General features: G+C 38.4%; 3 long non-coding RNA genes across 3 annotated transcripts; 1 reads left to right on the top strand and 2 right to left on the bottom strand.

The window, feature by feature from the left end:
* Positions 1 to 4,141: 4,141 nt before the first annotated feature.
* On the top strand, positions 4,142 to 4,454 carry LOC136263210 (uncharacterized). The gene is made up of 2 exons (XR_010704498.1): positions 4,142 to 4,319; positions 4,373 to 4,454. It is a non-coding gene; the product is annotated as an uncharacterized lncRNA (long non-coding RNA).
* Positions 4,455 to 4,666: 212 nt separating this feature from the next.
* Positions 4,667 to 6,390, bottom strand: LOC136263213 (uncharacterized). The gene is made up of 3 exons (XR_010704502.1): positions 6,057 to 6,390; positions 5,187 to 5,234; positions 4,667 to 5,136 (listed from the first exon to the last, which is right to left on the bottom strand). It is a non-coding gene; the product is annotated as an uncharacterized lncRNA (long non-coding RNA).
* A 7,867-nt stretch (positions 6,391 to 14,257) lies between these two features.
* On the bottom strand, positions 14,258 to 21,074 carry LOC136263209 (uncharacterized). The gene is made up of 3 exons (XR_010704497.1): positions 20,800 to 21,074; positions 14,810 to 14,949; positions 14,258 to 14,755 (listed from the first exon to the last, which is right to left on the bottom strand). It is a non-coding gene; the product is annotated as an uncharacterized lncRNA (long non-coding RNA).
* Positions 21,075 to 21,093: the final 19 nt, after the last annotated feature.

Below are 21,093 nucleotides of genomic sequence, written 5' to 3'. Positions count from 1 at the left end.
TGCCGTATTCAATAGTGAGCTGATTTTATCTGTTGCACAATTCAAGGATGTGTCTGACTGCTAGCCTTGAATCAGGCTAAATGCCAAAACTCCAAGATCAGCCAAATCTCTATTATAAGCCGCATGTGAAACCATGCCCGTAGCCACCAGGCAAACGTGATTTGGACCAGGATGTGTGTGTAATTTCAATGTATCTAGTCAGACCTGAAATGGAGCACACATTAATTACATACCACCTAAGAATCCTAGAATTTCTTAAGTATAACATTTCACATGCTTCACTTCAAACAAAACAGGTTAAATTTGTTCGTCTATTTTCAAGTGATTCCCAGTCCAGCTGGTCCATGAAATTACAATGGGATCACATGTATTTGTTACAGTGTGGGCTGTCCTGTGTTGGATCTACTCTAGAGTTGAGATTTCAAGGTAGACGCACTGCCAATGTACTGATACTAGTACTGTTGTAGCATGTTTAAGTGGAGGACAAATGAAATAGTAATGCTAGATTATTTATGTATACAAATTTTTCATAATGAAATTGATATCCCATTTTGATTTGTACTTCCACTTTGCAACATATTCAAGAACAAGAAGCTACCACACTTAATCTCCAACCACTGTCATTAATTAACCAAGATCTCACTAGTCTGTAATTTACCTTACTGTAGTGATTTTATTGATTCATCTGTATGTTTTCTTCATTTTCCTTTGAAGTTGTACCAAGAGTTCATAATAAGGTGGAGAGTGTCTAACTTGAATGCATTCACCAAACACCCTGCTTAAAGTAACACCTCGGCCTTATTTCAGAACAAAGGCTTTACCTTCTTCAGCAACACTAATCAACAGTTTTCTACCCCCCAGTAAAGGTGTTGATTTGATGAAAGGTGAACTTTACGCAGGGTGTTTGTACAGGCCATACTGAGAGTTAGACACTCTCCCCCATACAAATCAGTATTACGAACTCTTGGTTGTACAGTATAGGTAAACAAAGATCAGTTTCTCTCCCATCTTATTCTAGGATTTCTATTGACAAGGAAAATTCAATTATTTGTATACAGGCTCAAAATTGAGAAAATATAAAGAAAGTGAATTAATATTATACAGTCAGTTTGCTTTTGGATATTTAATGTCTCCAACCACAACAAAAATTCGATCAATCCATGCATCTCATCACTGGTCGTCTGAACATTCTGAAAGTGATACCTCACTCAATCAACCATATGTTCTGTTTATTAGACTGAATAAAGTCATGATTACCTAAACAATCACTTAATTAATGTTTTATAATTATCCTATTCCATTTCCTGGAGGTTCCACTGATAAAATGCAATTTCAGCAATGATAGCAGCTAGCCAAGCTGCAAGTTGATTCAGAAAGCATTCCATTCTGTAAAATAGACCCCATCCAGAATTCAACTCAGTACTCAGGCTGAGATATCTGACAATAGTCCACTACTCTGTTAATGAATCATTGATGTTCACACAATATAGCCTCCTTGAGGTATCTGAATGTTTGCTCCTCACACACTGCACAAAATTACTTTAGATTCTGCTTAGACTGAGTTGATTCAGCTTGTCACCATACTTGTTTCCTTTGTAGTGTAGCTATACACATACTGATTTATGCCAATTAGAAAGGCTGGGCCTCAGACTGTACATTCTAAAGTCAAGTAAGTAAAAATAACTCACATACTAGTAAAAACAAGTCATGCATTAAGTTCCCTACTTGGTATATCCGAAGATGAACACACTGAGTCAGTTATTCCCACAATTAGTACTTCGTTACTAATGACAACCAACAAGAACCCACAATCGATCCTTAAATTCGTTTTATCTTTCTTGGGGTACGCTTGATTACCTGCTGGAAGTGCCACTGATAACTTGTACAGCAATGGTAAGCTGCAAGCTTCAATCTGAGAAAGCATTCCGTTCCGCAGTTTAGTCCATCATTCCGTTCCGTTCCGTAGAATAGACCCCACCATAGCCAAGCAACTTCTGCTATAAACAAAGCCAATCGTGTATTGGGATTAATCAAAATATCATTTAACACTCTAAATTGGAGTAGTTACATCAGACTTTCATGGAAACCACATATAGATTACATCTGCAATAAGGCAAACAAAGCTGTTGGTTTTTTGCGACGAAATCTTCAGCATTGTCCTAGCCATCTATGTGAGCTAGCATATAAACAATTTGTCTTGCCTATTTTAGAGTATTGTTCCCCAATATGGGATCCATATCACCAAACCAACATAAATCAAGTAGAGATGGTCCAACATAGAGCTGCTCGTTTTGTCACAGATCAACCATGGAGACGAAATAATTGAGACAGCATCACTAACATCCTTGAAAACTTGCAATGGCCTACACTACAAGAACGTCGCAAATCAGCTAGACTAGTTTTACTATATTAAATACTACATGATTTATTAATTATACCGAACTGTTACCTCCCATTTAAATCTACTGTATTACGGACCCGACACTCACACAACTTTAAACTAGTACCTTACCAACCAAGAATTGATGTATATAAATATTCCTTCCTCCCAAGAACTGTACCAGAATGGAATAGATTCGATGATGAGATTATTGCGACTGACTGTGTTGAAGAATTTAAGCAAAAATTAGCCCCTTCTTGTATATAGTTAAGTAACTTATCGTAATTGTATATATTTTTATAGTTTATTATTGTAATTGTACATATGTATATAATTAAGTAACTTGTCATAATTGTACATACTTATATAGTTAAGTAACTAATTGAAATTGTACACATGTAATTGCACATCAGCATTATACCCCAGGAGGGTCCTGCTGATTAACAATAAATAATAAAAAATTATAGAAAGACCCTTCCAATACTCTACAAGGCTCTGGTAAAACCTCACCTTGAATATGCTAATGTTGTATGGGGACCCAATTATATTGGAGATTGTGACAAGATGGAGAGAGTGCAAAGAAGAGCCACTAAATGTGTTCAGGATCTATCCAGTTTGGAGTAGGATGAACGTCTGGTTACCCTCAAGCTTCCTACATTGTCATATCGAAGGCATCGTGCTGACATGATTATGGTATATAATATCTTACAAGGGAATGTTAATCTTCAACCTGGATTATTTTCCACCTGAATTTGTCAAGTGCCACAAGGGGACATGACTTCAAACTTTTTAAACCTCATGCCCAAAAGAATGTTCGAAGTTCTTCCCCAGTATGATTCGATTGTGAAACACTCTACCTGAAAATATTATAATTTGTAATAATGTTAACACTTTTAAGGATCTCTTACATCAAATCATATTGTAAATTTATGTAGCTTTATTTTGTAGTTTTTAATTACCTTTCTATTGTAACATACTCACTGACGTGAGTCTACAATAAATTACTACAGCTATAGGGTCGCGCCTCGCCGCGGGATACATGGCATCATCAATATAGCTTTTTTATGGCTTTGTGTCGGATAAAACCAGACTAATTTCAGTGCAGCTATTTATATTTTAGACTTTACAGCATACAAAATTACAATGATACATGGTTACAGCAGAGTAGTGGCTACAGGTATGCTGAAAGTCTACACAGTGGCAACCGCGTCTGTATTTGGCATCAAAAGTTTTCATCCTACATGTCATATTTATAGATGCTGCAGCTACAAGAGATCCATGCAAAACGTAGTTGGCTTTGTCACAGCTGAGTTAAGCCACTGAAGTTTATCACCGTATAGCGCAGTCGACCGTGTAGCGCTATGCACATCAGGAGGAGCACAGTGTATAGTAATATACAGTGTAGAATGGCTATAGCTAGCTACTGTATACAGTGGCTCACCCGATTGTCTCTTCAGTAGACTCTTCAAACAAATGGCACCAACGTTTGGTGTGATTGCTGCATGTACCAGCGTTGAAACCGGGTCACTACTGCTGACCCAAATGACCCGAAATCCGGGTCAGATCCGGGATTGACCCGGATTAATTAAAGCCGAGGCGTGCGATAAGAGCTATATTTCGGGTAGTCTCGAGCGAGCGAGACTACGTTTTGAGAGTTCGATTCGTGTTGGGTAAACGAGTAGTTAGCTGTGTGATAACCAAGCCGGTAAGTTTATAATTTAAAATCAGTCAGTGGGTTTTGGTTCCACCACAGATACTTACAAAGGATTGGCAACGCGCGATCAAAACAATAGTGACGTCATATCCAATCCTCGTTATGGTCTTTACGCGCCCTCTGCCCGGTTACTAGACGCACAAGATTCTTAGTTTCTTCTTCCGTAGCACGGGTAGTTATCTCTATTGACGTACAACCTTCTTCAAAAGAGCCCAGCACTACTAGGTGAGTAACTGATAAAGGAAAATAGCGTAACACACCCTAAAACATCAACCTAGCGTGTAAAGAAGTTCCAAAACTCATGGCTATGCACACTTGTGGAGTTTTTACAAAGAAACACAACCGCTTTGTTGAACACAATTTATAAGAGAATACTTGAAACCATTAGTAAAGTGTAATGCTTTGTTTCATAGAGGCTAAAATTATTTCCTAAGTTGTGATTTGAAGTTCATTTTGAAGTCATTTCGTTATGTTGATTTGTGGAGTTTTGTCGTAGTAGTGGGAGAAGAAACAGCAAGTTACTATACAGCGAAAGAGAGCTTAATGTTATGGTAATGGAATGCAAACATGCATGAGCTCAAATTCAGATGTGGCATTAGCCATCAATACATGTGATCCAGCAGCTCAATGTATTGCCCTGAAGTCACAGTCACTGGTGTATAGCCATCCACCACTTGGTTGAGATGGTCATTTTATCTAGACGCAGTGAGGGAGACAGTAGTGGAAGCAAAATGAAGCTGCTAGTAGTGAAGCACACTATATGTGAGACATCAACGTAGTTTATATTGGTGCATACAGTAGTCAATCAAGAGCCTACATTGATATAGTTGGTCCACTGGATATCGAATTGATGTACCCATGTCACACTGAAGGTAGCATACAAACCTGGCGTCGCCAGTATCAATCATGAACAAAACGTATACACACACCATACATTATAGACAAATACAAAAACTGTTATTTAGTAGCCATGAACCGAAATGAGTTTGCCTGATACTACCTCGGCACATCATGTTCAGTATTGTCCACTGCAGTTCAGACTCTGTATCAGTACAAAATAAGCACAGTATACTGAATAGCACAACCACATACCAACTATTGTTGATAGCATGTTTCCACCCTTTTGTAGACTAAAAAATGCTAGAAAAGTGACAAACAGTGGTTATATATTGTTGTAACAATAATACAAATTGCTGTTTAAGATGCTGTTACTCTGTTATGAAACCTGACATATTATTCAGATCAATATAGCCACGTACTCTTAAGGAACAGCCATGAAATGTAGACATGTCATAGATGGATTTGTTGAATTCCCTCTTAGAATTGATTTCATAGTTACAGAAAAATCACTAGTTCGGGAGGATAATGAAATTGACACAGCATTACAATTGCATCTATCACAGCTTGTGTGATCAGTTGCAACTACTCAGTGCTGAGGGGTCAGCAACAAGTTCTAAATCTTGTACGTCAATTCTTGAAATCTGAAATCTTTCACTCCAGCTAATTACTTGGTTGCTGACCTCTCAACCAAGGCAGACACATACTCTAGTGTATGTAGTTAATGCACTATACCAGAGCACTACACCATGAAATGCTTATGACAGCCATGCCATCAAAGTTAAATCATGAATGTAATATGAAAGTCATTTCATGATTTGTTTCATAGGCCATGAAATGCATATGCATATTAGAATTTCATGGCACTAGAGATTTCGTGGGTGCAGTACCCATGAAAAATGGAAAAACCATGGGATCTTTCACAAGTAGAGGCACAACAACTTCATATGCTCATCTGATAGTGTTCAATAGGAAATAGACTGCAGGGAATCAAAACTTTGAGTATGCAAGAATACAAGTGATACAGGCAGATTGATCGATTTTACCTCGATGTTTACTCCATACAACCGCAGGGTGCACTATCATGGTTTACTAGTAGTACATCATCATATTGATATCACATACCAGCAGTATAATCCATTCGTTGACTTTTCAGGTGAGATTCCAGCTCGGATACAACAGTGTTAATTCCACCGTCACAGCTCAGCTGCAGTCGAGTCACCGGATTTCTTGTATAAATCCATTGGCGATGACGAAATGGACCTGCGGTCGTAACTCGCTACAATAATCTTTTGCAAAAGTAGTTCCCCTCTCGTAGACAACGAATAACAGCACTGGGAACGGCTGTCGTCTCAGCCGTATCTATGACAATAGACGCGCTCACTTACGTAACACCTCACGTGACCATAACGAGGATTGTCGAACGGTTATGCGCGTTGCCAATCCTTTGTAAGTATAGTATCTGTGGTTCCACTTAGCTACTGTGAGTTTACAGACAGCAATTGGGTGTGGCTTCGTACATACCTAGTATTACAATTTCCAGATATACGTACTGAAGTGGGTGTGGCTCACAAAGTACTTATCCTGCTACAAGACTAGACTATATACAACTCGTACAATAATCGATTAGTGGGAGTGGCTCTACGTAAGCTTGCAGATAGCAACGGACACAGTTTCGTGCTATAGAATGCACTTGCTAATAAATGGGCGTGGCGAGGCGTATGTTTGTAACGCGATAAATGGGCGTGGCTCACGAAAGAGCTACGCAACTAGCGTTTATAAATTCCCACGTCGTCAAACGAACAATTTCGTTTCTCAAGCGATCCAGTCCAGGTCAGACCCGGGATAATTTGTAAAACACGGAGAAAATGTGACCCGGTTGACCCGACCCGGTTTCAACGCTGGCACCATAGATAACATACGTAAGGCCACTCCAAATAAATTCTCTGCTTCCCGTCCTGGACTCAAGCATATTTGCATGTGGGCGGGCGGTCCATTTCCATTATTTCATTATCAGATTGGCAGTTTTTCAACCCATTATTTGCCTGGCACAACCATAAAAAGCTGCATAAAAGCATGCTTAAGCTTGTTCCTTCCGTTTTAAGTTGCAAAAATAGCACAAACGTGAAGTTTGTGCCGACTTGATAGCACTACTGACACGTGAGCTGACCCTGTTTCAAGATGGCTTTTATTGAGCCTGTCAGTATGCAAGAATAACCTGAAAATAATGGAAGAATGCGGAATGGAATATTTAGAGCTGACAGTAACTAGATGCGGGCGGTGGACGGGAAACAGAATTTATTTGGGTTGGCCTAAACATGGATTGGAAACGCGCATTAAAATATTTCGTCTATCTTCGTTACGTTGCGCTAGTTGCAGTGGCGTATCTACACCCGGGCATTTGCCCAAGCATCAGCTCACCTTGTCCGGGCATCAGAAAATCTTCTGGCGTGGCAGCCACGCACAGGGGCGTAGCCAGACTTTTTAGTGATTTTATTATTATTATTATTATTGACAGCAACATGTGCTGCAGCCTTAGGATTACCTAACCTAATTTCAGGGACTTAGACCTAATGACGACTTACTTACTGACTGACTGATAAGGTGTAACAGAAAAGGGGCCAAACTAAGGAAAAAAATCCCTCCAGCCCCAGGATTCGAGCTGCAGGTCACCCAATGTCTAGTCGGGGCCACACTCAGTCTTCCTCCAGGAGGGATGGATTTTCTTCCTTAAACCTAAAGTATTTATTATTAGCACTTTACAGTGACCAGCACTGAAGGTCTGACAGCAACATGTGCTGCAGCCTTAGGATTACCTAACCTAATTTCAGGGACTTAGACCTAATGACGACTTACTTACTGACTGACTGATAAGGTGTAACAGAAAAGGGGCCAAACTAAGGAAAAAAATCCCTCCAGCCCCAGGATTCGAGCTGCAGGTCACCCAATGTCTAGTCGGGGCCACACTCAGTCTTCCTCCAGGAGGGATGGATTTTCTTCCTTAAACCTAAAGTATTTATTATTAGCACTTTACAGTGACCAGCACTGAAGGTCTGACAGCAACATGTGCTGCAGCCTTAGGATTACCTAACCTAATTGATGCCAGGGCCTAGCTGCAAGCTAGACAAGAAAGTCAAGTGGAATGTTCTTGGGGGAAGTCCTGGGTGCTTCCCCCTAGAATACGTCTGAGCGAAAATGATGCATACACAAAATGTGCCCTTAGGCAGTAACATTAAAAGATGCTGTTTGTGCATCTAGCTAGCTAAAACCTACACACTGCTGATTATGCAGCTTATAGAAACTATAAACCTATTGTAGCTAAATCTTCACTTCCAGACCGTGACCAACTTCAAATTTTCTAGCACACGGAACCCTCCACACTCCGAGTTAGTAATACTTCCTCCCGGGTATACATTATTCTCGGTCGGCCCTCCTGTTGATGGTCAGTAACTTTAGATTTGGCTTGTACTCCCATGTATTCGAGACATCACGTGCCCGCAACATGTGACAAATAAACAAACCATTTATCAGATAAATATGCATTAACTATTTACAGTTTATGCTCACCTGAAACATGTATAACACGACCACTCAAGTTTATCGCAGCTGCTGCCTTGTAATATGTCAATCCACACTCGTTCGCCATTTCCACCATGCATCACATGTGGCATGTGCTACTAATCATGTGATGCATTAGATCTCGATAATTTGTTCAGCATTAATGCAATGTGGCGCTCAAGAGTAGTACAGAGGAGCGCTAGTGTGCAAGTAGCTACCGGACAGCTCCAGGGCTGTAAGATTTTTTAGTTTTGAAGATTCTACCTCTGAAAGGGGGGTTCGTCTGACCCGACCACCCCCCTCCTGGCTACGCCCTTGATCTTCTCTCCTCCACCAACTTCACCTCCTTATTTATAACTACATACGTAGCTTGCTACACTGCTTCTCTGAGTACTGAGACTGATTTATCTCGTTCTGACTGCTCTATTAGAGTATCTCGAATTATTGATGCCCGGGCCTGGGCTCGGGTGGCCCGGGTTCTGGCTACGCCCCTGACAGATATATTAGTGGATGTTTAATCCCTAATTCAGTCTATAACCAAGTTAGAATCAGGGATTAATGTCCACTAGTATGTATGCAGGTATAGGCAACCTCTCTTATCTCACAACTTTTTGCGATTCACTTGTTTCACAACTTTTTTGATCCCTAATCTAGCTAATTTTTCCTTCTACTTGTTTGTTAACTTTTTGCATTGTAATTATGGCTGGTGAACCCATGCATCCAAGCATACTGGTAATACAGGTAATAATGGTGATGTGGGTAATATAGGTAAAATCCTGGCAACATGTGTAATATTGATGACATTGGTAATGCTACTAATATGAGTAATCTGGGAAATACTGGTACTACTGGTAATATAATAAAGATATTGGGCTTGTCTTGTATCCATGGAGCCCTATAAGCAAAATTTAGGGGGGGGGGGGGGGGGGGGCTGAGCAACCATGCTATGTTTATTATGCTTCTTACAGAGAAGACCATCCATATGTACATAGCTACACTGTCAATGCTGTATAGAAACTGTTCATAGCTACATTAAAGTGGTCTGCAAATGCGGTTATCATAACACACAGTAGCTATATAGCTGTGTAGAAAGAAGTGCAAATATACAATTGGTATAATACCATTTCTAACGTATGAACTTATGAATCTAGGCCACTTTACTTGTGCCCTAGGCAGGTTGCCTTTAATCAATCTAATGGTAAGTACAGATCAATGGCCACCGAGCCAGTTACTATGATTTCAAGAAAATATATAGTCCATATTTTTTGATATATGCATATAGTAGAATTCAAAGTTGCAGAATAAAAGTTAAGAATTAGTTCCAAAATTGTAGAAATTTTAATTTTTCTAAAACCTAACTGCCTGAATCACTCCTAAAGACAGTGTTATGTAAGTACTGTACCATAAACACATCACTGTGAAAGCAATCGCCAACACTTTGTGTATGAAGCTATAAAATTTAGTAGTGTCTCCATTTATAGTTACAGCACATGTATTTCAGCAGTACATTATACTTAACATGTACATACATGTGATGTGTATTTCATTCTACATAATATTTATCTAATAAAAAACAGCCAAACTGTAAAAAAAGGAGTGCGGCCCTTGAAAAGGCTATGGTAAAAAAGATGTGAAATCCAAGGTGGCGGCTGTGATGGTAGGTTAATGGTAAAAAGTTTAATAACAACAATTCAGGTGAATTTTGTGCCAAGACCAAGCAGCACAAAATTCACCTGAATTGTCGTTATTAAAATCTTTACCAGTAACCTACCATCACAGCCATTTCTTGGCCGCCACCTTGGATTTCACATTTTTTTTCACCATAGCCTTTTCAAGGGCCGCACTCCTTTCTTTACAACTTGGCTGTTTTTGATTAGATTTCACTTCTTTTTGTATTTGTATACCCAAAAGCCAGACTATGGCCAGCTTTGGGGATTTTTACCTATATTCTTTTCTTTGCCACAGGAAAAAGAAAAAGATGAAGCAGATTTTATAAATACTTTAACTCATTATGATTTTTAATGTACAAATTATATATATATATATATATGTGAGGGGCATGTAGGAAAAGGGACCTATATAGCTAGTAGTTAACATGGAATTTGAGTTATGCTAATCAAAGAATTCTACAGCTCACAAGCTATTCATATTTCAACTTTCAAGTCAATACTCAATTGTTCACTTAGTTATGAAGAATTTAAATACAAGCGTGATTTCCAATGTATCATTAAGACACACGGTAGTGTGTCGTGCGGCCCAAGAAGCCGGCGCATAACACCCGTGAGTATATATTGACAGGAAGAAAGAAAATGCAATTTTCGCACCTCCGTAGCTCTGCGCTTCCTTGATGAAACAAGACTATTTTTGTTGTGGACATGCCCTCCAACTTCAGCACTCCACATTCCAAATTTGAGCGAAATCGCTTCAAGTGTTCCTGAGATATGCGACTTCAAAAATTGGCTTAGTTTCTTCATTTTTTTTCTTCTTATTTTTCTTCCTCTTGTCGCACACTTACAAAACTGCTATAAAACGCGAACGAAATATCCGATTGCCTTGAAATTTAGCACACAGAAGGGGGTATAAAGGCGCATCTTGGTACCAACTTTGGCTGGAATACGATAAACAGGTAAAGAGTTATGAGCGATTATTCACGAAAAATAACACCAATATGTTGTCACGCCTACAGGGTAAACCGCGTATGGGAAGAAGCTGAAAATCGGTGGGTGAATAGGTTAACTATTGAACCTCAAACCTTTTGTGGTTTGAAAGAAATCGAGCTAAAAACCAGGAAGTACAACGAAAAAATCAACAGTGTGTAACAATTATGCAATCGAGATTAGCTAATAAAAAACGACTGCTTGCCACGCCTACCAGATAAACCGCTTGGGGTAATGCTTTGAAAATCGTTGTACAGATGGAGTAATCATCTTAGAAAAGCTCATCAATGGTGTAGAAGAATCAGACTTAAAGCCACGGAGTTATAACACGAAATCCAACTTGGTGCAGCAAGTAAGAGATCGAGATACTCTAATAGAGCAGTCATCCTAATAAAGCAGTCACCCTGAAGAGAATTCAAGAGATTAGCTAGAAACAAGAAACCTGTATAGATATCAGCTACACACAAGTCACCCTGTAGAGAGATAGGCTAGAAGAAGTTACCTTGTAGGGAGTTCATGCAACTATGGAAAGAGATAGTTCAGCTAGAAGAAATCACAGTGTAGAGTTCAGCTACAAAGAAACCACCACGTAGAGAGTTCAGCTACAAACAAATCACCCTGTAGAAAGATCAGGTAGAAGACGTCACCTTGTAGAAAGTTCAGTTACAAAGAAACCACCATGTAGAGAGTTCAGCTACAAACTAGTGACCTTGTAGAGACATCAGCTAGAAAAGTTACCTTGTAGAGAATTCAGCTACAAAGAAACCATTCTGTAAAGAGTTCAGCTGCAAACAAATCACCTGTGCAGAATTCAGCTACAAACAAATCACAAAGCAGCTTGATAACACATACTGTACCTTCCCACTGAGCACTGATCCATGGAAGCCAATTATGGAGCAACAGAGCTGGAAGCACTAGGTGTTGTTTGGTCCCTTCGCCACTTTAGAGCTTACTTACTAGGCCATAAATGCATTGTCTACACAGATCATGCTCCACTAAAATCATCTCTGACAACCAAGCATACAAGTGGCCGTAGGGCCCATTGGAATGAAATGATGGCCGATTATGATATGGAAATCAGATACAAACCTGGTACTAAGAATGCAAATGCCAATGCAGTGGTGGATCTAGGAATTTATAAAGGGGGTTTCCAGTTTAGAATGTGGACATATACACTGACATGACGCACGCAAAAGTCTGTACTACATCGTCTGGTTTGGTAAGGTGAGACCAAAAAAGAAGGAAGGAAAAAAGGTCACAACCTATTGACAAAGTACATAAAATCCTTAGATAACTCGCTACACACTGCTCTAATAGCTACTGTGGCTGCTCTATTAGAGTATCTCGATCGATGCGCACGCCGCAATAATTAAAACATTTAGTTGTTACGTAATCATTTTTTTCAAAGGGGGGTTTCCGTGGAAACCTTGAAACCCCCCTAAATCCGCCACTGTAATCCAGGGCACCAGTAGCCACAAGTAAAATGGCCAATAACACTGTTTCAGCAGTCTCAGGAAGCTCAGCTGTACTACCAGTTGACAACTCAGATCTCAACACTTTGTCTTCCCAGCAAAAGGCAGATCCTCAACTCAAGGAAGTCATTGCATCTCTTACCAATCATAAGGATGCACCACTTACAACAAAACAACCTCAAACCTCTAATTTAGTACTAATAGATGATATCCTTTATTTTGTTGATCCATGCACAGTCGTCCCGGTTATGTGTGGTTGTCCCTACAGGTATGAGAACACAACTAATGGAAGAAGCACACAGTGGTGCCTTCTCAGGACACTTTGCGGCTCAAGGACTGTTTAATAAGTTAGCAAAACAATACTGGTGGAAAAGTATGTATGCAGACATTTACCATTATTGCCGTAGTTGTCTTACTTGTGCTTCATATAGTGGATCTTGCCACAAGGCACATGCTCACTGCAACCACTTCCAGTCGGGGCACCATTCGAACGTGTTGGTATTGACATCATGGAGATGCCTCAAACATGCGAGGGAAATCGCAAAGTGTTGGTAATTATGGACTACCTCACGAAATGGGTAGAAGTTTTCCCCATGTTGAATCAGAGTAGTGAAGCCATTGCCAAACTATTATTTGATCATGTCATCTGCTGCCAAGGCATATAGCTAGTATTTAAGCAAAACCAAAATCACTTAATAACATGGTTTAGACTCTATTTAGGCTGTTTTGGGTGGGTAATAAATCTCATATACTCCACCTTGTTTTCTAATATACTCCACGCCTTTAAGCACAATATGACATATGCTCAAAATCGGATTTGTCCAATCGCTATGCGTTGTTCACGTGCAGTGATTTAACGAGCGCGATTATTTAGTCACGTGAGGGCGCATAGTTGCCATGGCGCTAGTATTATTGTAAGAAAACCAGCCGCTTTTGCCGAGCCTACAGTAGAAACAGCCATGGATGAGGTAAGTGATCTGAGTGTAATGTGAAATAGAGTCTAAAGCAGTTATACGGGCACAATGTGGAGTCTATGAAATTTATAAACCCTCAGGCCCTTAGTAGCGCCCTCGCTTCGCTCGTGCGCTACAGCCCGGGCCTTCGGGTTTATAAATTTCATAGACTCCACATTGTGCCCGTATAACTATTATTTATTACTGACGTACTTGTCACACCTGACCAAACATTGTTTTTTGAGGAAGGACCACAGAATTCTATTCCTGGAGATTTCTTGCCCTGCAGATGTGAACATACTGGATAAGGAGGATGAGAAGGTCTCCAGCTATACCATCAACCAATGGATATTGTGTTTGACCACTCTGGTGTAGTATCCTACCATCAACTCACACACTTGAGTGCCATCTTATTCTGAGCATTTAATCGGATGCTGCAGCAAGCTAGCTGTCAATTTCTATCTTAAGAACATTAGTTTTTGCTTGTATTCCAATTATTCTGTACATTTGTGTGTACCATTATTATAAGTGTATCCATCAACTTTTGAAGTTCATAACTGTAGTAGTAAAAAGCATTGATACCACTACAATATTATACTAGCTACACAGCAGAAGTATGGATGCCCTTAAATGTGGCTGCAACATTTACTGTATATGTACATAACTAAAATTAGCAGACAGCATTGGATTTACAAAAACAACATAGCTTTGTGCAACAATAAAGTGGCAGTCTCTAACTACTTAAAAGTTTTACTAAAAAGATAAAAAACACAAAATGCAAGAAACCATGGATCAAGGTACTTGGGACGAAAGGTCCCCAGTATTAGGAACAGCCCCATCTCCTTCACTGTGCTCTTAGTTTGTTGCAGCTCCCCGGCCATCTTGTCTGCTTTATCTTCTGTATACTGTGCAACCACTGCAAAATGATCTCTTTCACTGACCAACTTCTCTTTTTCATTTATTAAAACATCTTTTTCATCTTGCACAATCAATTGTACCTTTTTCATAACTTTCAATTGCTTTACTAATAATTTCTGTGTCAGAAGTGATCCCTTTTGATGTTCCTTCATTTCTGCAATTACTATTTCCTTGCATTGATTTTCTTCCTCCAAATGCTTGTTTTGTGCTTCCAGTTCTTTCAGCTTTTGTTTATAGCTGTCACAATTTCTCTTTGATTCTTCCAGCTATGTACAGATGTGCACAAATAGCACAATAATACAGTTTACTTTTCTTCTTACCTTTTCATATAAATTTGTGATTTTTTGTTTCATTTTGTCTTTACTCCGAATCAAAGATTCACCATCATCATGCCATTGTTGGTATTTAGAGCGAAAATAGGTTGGCCAAAATAAAGACATGTTGCTGGCTTAGTTGACACCTATACAGTATTTCACACAGGACAATAACTAAACATTCACAGCATTACTATACCCATGCTTCACACTATACTACAGTATACCAAAATATGGTACGAAAAGTAATAGATTTGAGTCCTGAGAAAAATATCACTGTCTATACCTTGTAGCTATTATTTTTGCATTTGGTATTGTGCTTTAAACATACTTGCAGCATTTCAAGTACGCGTGCCATTTAGCAAAGAACAAAAGAAGATCAATTAAATGTCACAATAACTGCAGACAGTGACACAATGTAAATAGCATTGTTTGACTATAACAACATAGTATGGATAATCTCTAAACTCTTCAAGAGCACTGCAGCATATAGCAGGAATTTTGAGGTGTTTATACAGTAGACTCCTTTCAACTAAAGGATATGTATGCAACATTCTTCATTGATAGCTATATAATGTACACATTGTTACATGATAATCTACCACACAAGCACTAAGGATGACCAACTTTCATGCAGTAGGTCATTGGAAAGGTAATGAATGAAAGAGCCATTTTGCATACCTTCCCACTAGTGCCTTTCTAATGACCTGACAAGCAACTGAAACTCAAGACATACATATAGCTACGTATCAGCATGCAGAAAGTGTGGCTGGAAAGTATTTTCATTTCAACAGCGTACTTCACAATACGGCACTTCGCTCATACTGCAGTACTACAAGTAACCAATATACATTATAACTCATCTGAAAGAGCTAAAAATTTGTATATAAGGCCTACATGTTAGCTATTATGTTATGCAGTTATAACACGCCATGCCCATCTATACTTGTGATTACTGCATTATCCACAAAGGAGACCAGAGTTCATATACAATCCTTTCAGCAACCCAAGTGAATAATGGCAAGTGGAACCTGTTAATCTAGGACAAGACACTTGCATAATTGGACACCTGACACTTAATAATGGTCCCTAAGTATCCCTTGGCGTGTAAACTGACCTGGAAAATCAGGACACCTTGATAATCAGGGCAATTGGAAACAGTGGAAATGGAAACTGGAAACAAAAAACCGAAATGGTCGAATTGTTATATGCATGTATCCTAGAGTAAAACCCTTACTTAGTGGTCACCTCTTCAATAAGACCACCTCTGTATTAAGACTACTTTTCAGAAAGACTTAATTGCAAAAATAGCAAAGTTACAAACAGTTTAGGTAAAGATTTCACGGAATGTGTTGAATTACACCATATATGGTAAACATAACCATAAACCATGGTATAACTGATATACTGCATGGCATAGACTATCAACAACAGCAGCACTATTGATCTCCATCACAGGTGTGGTATATTTATGTTTCACAGAGTTTGAACATTATGGTTGTTGATATACTAGGCCCACTGCAGTCTTCAATTAGTTATGCTCTGTTCAGTTCCATATGGAGGGTACTATAGGTAAAAAGTTTCCTCTCACATCATTTGTTATATGTATGCAATGGTTGTGTATGTGGAATGTGCATGAATATAGCTTTATTGTTGTGATTCGTTTAATATTAAAAAGTACCCTTGTTAGTATCATGTGTCTACATTCCTTGAATTGTAATAGTTAAATATACAAGGAAAAGACATAAGATACTAACAAGGGTACATTTTTTGATCATGACAATAAGAGCTACACATCTATAATGTGAGGGATAAACCCATTGCACTTATCTGTTGCACGAATCATTTCTTTAGTATAGAAGACTATTTGTGTATATACGTATGTACATTTTCCTGAAAGTCAAAACATACTAATAGGGTAGCCTTTTATGTATACACAAGAAACAACATGTCTGAGGTCCCGTAGTTACTCCAAATTATAATTGTGATACTGAGTTGTAATACTGCATCGAGATTCATGCAGATGGAAAATTTAGATGGAAGAAAAAGTTGACCATGATGAATTCATATTTTAATTCATCAAATGTCAATAGGTACTTTAAATGTTGGTGTTCAGATCTATTCAAAATTAAGGCTCATAGAGTGGTTACATCAACTTTTCTTCCATCAAAAGTTTTTGTTGTATGGTAACAACAATACTTTTCAAAGTCAGCTCATAAGTTTATAAAAAAACGACGGATTCTTGCAAATTTTCAACTCCAGCATCTAAACAACTGAATGTAAAAACATGTAAGCAATATTTGTTCATTACTTGTCACTACAACATGTTATCCTGTCCCATACACTGCTTAAATGTAAAGAGTATTCGATGCTGTGGCTGGCCTTGAGAGTTGTGTGCTGCACAGAAAAGCATAGTTACACACTGGCCATTGACAAAGAGTGAGGCTGTACCTGATGACTCGTGATGACACTATAATTGTGTGTTCTTAAGCATTAAGAGCCTAGCTTGATTTGAATATAATATTTCAATTATCACCCTGAAATTTTGTAACAGAATTATAACCAATTTAATTATGGATATATAGTCCCAGCATCATCATCAGTAGTAGCATGGAATAAATACCAAGACACTGACTGATATATACAATAGCTACCAAGTAGTGAAAACTGATGTTCCACTGTAACATGACTGCTTTGGATAGTACATTATGTAGACATGAATCTATCATGGTGTATCAAGAATTGAAGATTTGATGAAAATCTTATTTTAACTGGTTCAAACATGGCTTGGTAAAAAGTAGAAGTGCTATATGTTTTGTTACTATACAGAGAGTCAATTTGGTACTAGTAAACAGTCTTGTATAGTTCCATAAAGCCATATGAAACCAGGAAATTCAAAAATATCACATACTGAAAACCATAATCAGGTTTACAATAACAAAACACAATTTTTCAGCTATTGGCAATAAAATAATTTAACTGCAAGTCAACTAATGAACTCCAAAGAACTCAGGCTATTTTTGCACTGAGCATACCAAGGTCTGTACAACACAGTGGGTAACAGCAAAAGCTGGCCTATTATAGGGACACAGTTAGACAAAGTGGCTACACAAAATGTCCAGATGAACTGGTTATATTTCGCATGTGTGGATTATAATGGAATACTTGGCTGGTGGAATGGAATGGTGGACTGGAATGGAGCAGTATAATTTCACCCAGTGGTCACCTCTTTATAAAGACCGTTTTACTTAATGCCTAAATTGCTGCTATAGGTTTTTTTTTAGAGTGTATATCCCCATACGGTCTTGTTGTGTGCCATATGCCTAGAAGTCACATCTAATTTGTGATACAGCAATATCCCATGCAAAAACAGTAAAACGACGTGTCCATGAAACTAAAAGTAACTGATGACTAAAGGAGCCAATATCTGGTGAGGCCAAGAAATGAATGTTAATACCAGCAACTAACTGTGGCTAGTTTACAAAACTTTGGTCCTTTATCATTGACTTGTGCAGTATTAAGTCCCTGTAACTACCTGTAACTCTAATTGGCTAGTAATTTGGCTGCTTTTTCCCTCTTCTACAGTGACTATTGAAAAAGGCACCAAATTACTAGTTAAAGGGAATTAATTAGGAATGTAGCCAGATTGCTCAAGTCGATGATAAAGGATCAATGTAATATAGATTTTTGGTAAATTACAGTTAGTAGCCAGTACTAACATTCATTTCTTGGCCTTACCAGATATTAGCTCCTCTATGTGCCTTAGTTCCGTGGACACATCTTTTTTCTACAGCCAAGCATCCTATGTGTCTAAAACAACAAGATTACAGCAATTTAGGCATTACAGTAACATTTTAATTATTAAAGAGGTGGAGGTTACCACTAGGTGAAATTACCATTCCATTCCAGTCCATACCACCATTCCATTTCACTGAATCCAGATGCCCAATATATTTCAAGTCATGTGTGCATGATGCAATACTCAAAGGTCAGTCACATGATGGTATAGTCTTGTGTAGACCAGATCTTTTTTTCCTACCCACACACAACAGAAAAGTCAGTCTGGTTTACCATACACAAGACTATAATAGTGGTGCCCCTCAATAGTTCATGACAGAGTCATATATTGTAAGTTTAGTGCTGGATAAAATATCACTACAGTATTATCAAGATTGGAAACCTGATTATGTATACACATATGCTAATTAATCTGTTCAATACTAAACAACATATTCAACAAGGTGTTGCATAACCTCCCAGTCTGCTTAATAATAGCTAATCAGTTAGCAAAGCATGTAGATATTTATAGCCAGTGTACAAATATGGGTTCAGTAGGTGTGTACACTACAATCACTCGCCATACCATCTAGGCACTGTAACAGTACAACTATAATCAGTGTTGGGAGTAACGCGTTACTTATGTAACGCATTATGTAATATTATTACTTTTGTGGTAACTAAGTAATATAACGAAATACGCTGAAAAAACAGGTAATATAACTCAAGTTATTTTACTTACAAATGTAACACGTTACCTAAGTAATATAGTTACTGTAACGAATCTAATATTATGTAATATTATTACTACAAGTAACGAAGTTACTGATCTCGTTAGTAATCCACTGAGTAACGCTTAGCCACAACGAAGTAATGAAGCCTACTGAATGAAGCTTATTCACCAGCTTCTTACTTATAACCAAGATTTGCACAATGTCCAACAACGGAATCATTTCATGTAATAAGGTGGTAGTTTCACACGTGACAGCTTAAGGCTGTGGACACAAAGTAATATAATATGTAATATTATTATAGTTACTTTATTTTATGGGTAATATGTAACTGTAACTAAATAGTTCAGTTACAAGTAATATGTAATATGTAACTAGTTACTTTTACAAAGTAACTTGCCCAACACTGACTATAATGCAAATAATATTTGGCGCAGCAAAATTATGACTGGTCGAAAGATTGAGTAAAGTCATTGACAAAATGCTCTCAACTACTTTTGCATTATGGAATATGGAAGTACAAGGAAAATTAAGTTTGATTAACAATCATAGAAGTAAATAAAAAGCAGTGAAACAAGGGGGATTGTCTACATTTGGAGATATACTAGTGGACATTTAATCCCTGGTATAGACTAAATATCCGATAGCATATCATCAGGTGTAGACAACCTCACTACTTTTTATTTCCAGCTATGATTCTTAATCAATTTGTTTGTTTTTGCAACATTGTTATGACTGATGAACCCACACGTACTTCATCACGTGAAAGCAAAGAATGGCACCAGACTTATTGTTTTCATCTGAATGAGTACCCCAACTATCTATTATGGAAAAGGTGGCCATTAGGCTTCATTTCATCTCATTACATAGAATTGCAGTTAGAGAAGATGAGCAAACTGATGCAGGCACAAGCACAAAACTTGGATGACAAATTGGTCATCTTAGCTATGCCCATACTACATGCTCGGCTCATGTAGTCATGTGTTATTATTTGTAATGAACAAATACGTACACTAATACAATGCTAATAAAGTTAATAGACCATCAGCCTCTTGTTGTGTACATATCCAATTTCTGCCTAAAATATACTGATTCAATTTAATTGTTCTTAAAGTCATTGATTGATTGATTGCATGTTACAGAATAGTTCCATTAATTAATTATACGTTTGGTGAATTGAAACTTTGAGGAGATAGGATCTAGAGTTCAGTTGTAATTATGCCCTCTTGTAATGGTGACAGGGTAGCTAAAGAATTTTGTAAAATCTACATGTCAGTAGACGTACTGTATGTACATAGGTGGACTGCTCTATATAGCTTAACAACTTAACAATACGCTGACCAGCTAGCTAACTATGAATTTTTTAAAACCTCGTTGAATTATAAGAGTGTAGTCATGCATGCAACAATGACGTTTGTTATAGCCGGTACGGGAGCTACAAGTACCGTAGCTCAGTATACAGTCGATTCCCATGAATTAATGACATACCGTGCAATCCAATAGGCAGTCCGGAGTCTTGCTGAACCCGGGCCAAATGAAGGATAAAGTGCAGCGCTTCTACTGCTGAACTGAGTAGAGTTGCTGTTGTCTGACGAACCCGCGCTACTGACCGCGGTCGGTGCGCCTCAACTCACGACACTAACTTTAGTGCCGTTCACAAAAGGTTTCATCTACGTCTCCCACTCCACCAGAAAGGCCGGGTTTAGCTGATAGTTTTTGCATTCGTCAAATTCCCCCATTGAACTGCAGTGTATTGTAAACATAGACTAATATCCGTACATA

The sequence above is a fragment of the Dysidea avara genome, chromosome 8, assembly GCF_963678975.1.
Source record: "Dysidea avara chromosome 8, odDysAvar1.4, whole genome shotgun sequence".
Taxonomy (NCBI): Eukaryota; Metazoa; Porifera; class Demospongiae; order Dictyoceratida; family Dysideidae; genus Dysidea; species Dysidea avara.
Note: the sequence above shows the minus strand (reverse complement) of the source record. Positions and strands in the feature narration are given on the sequence as shown.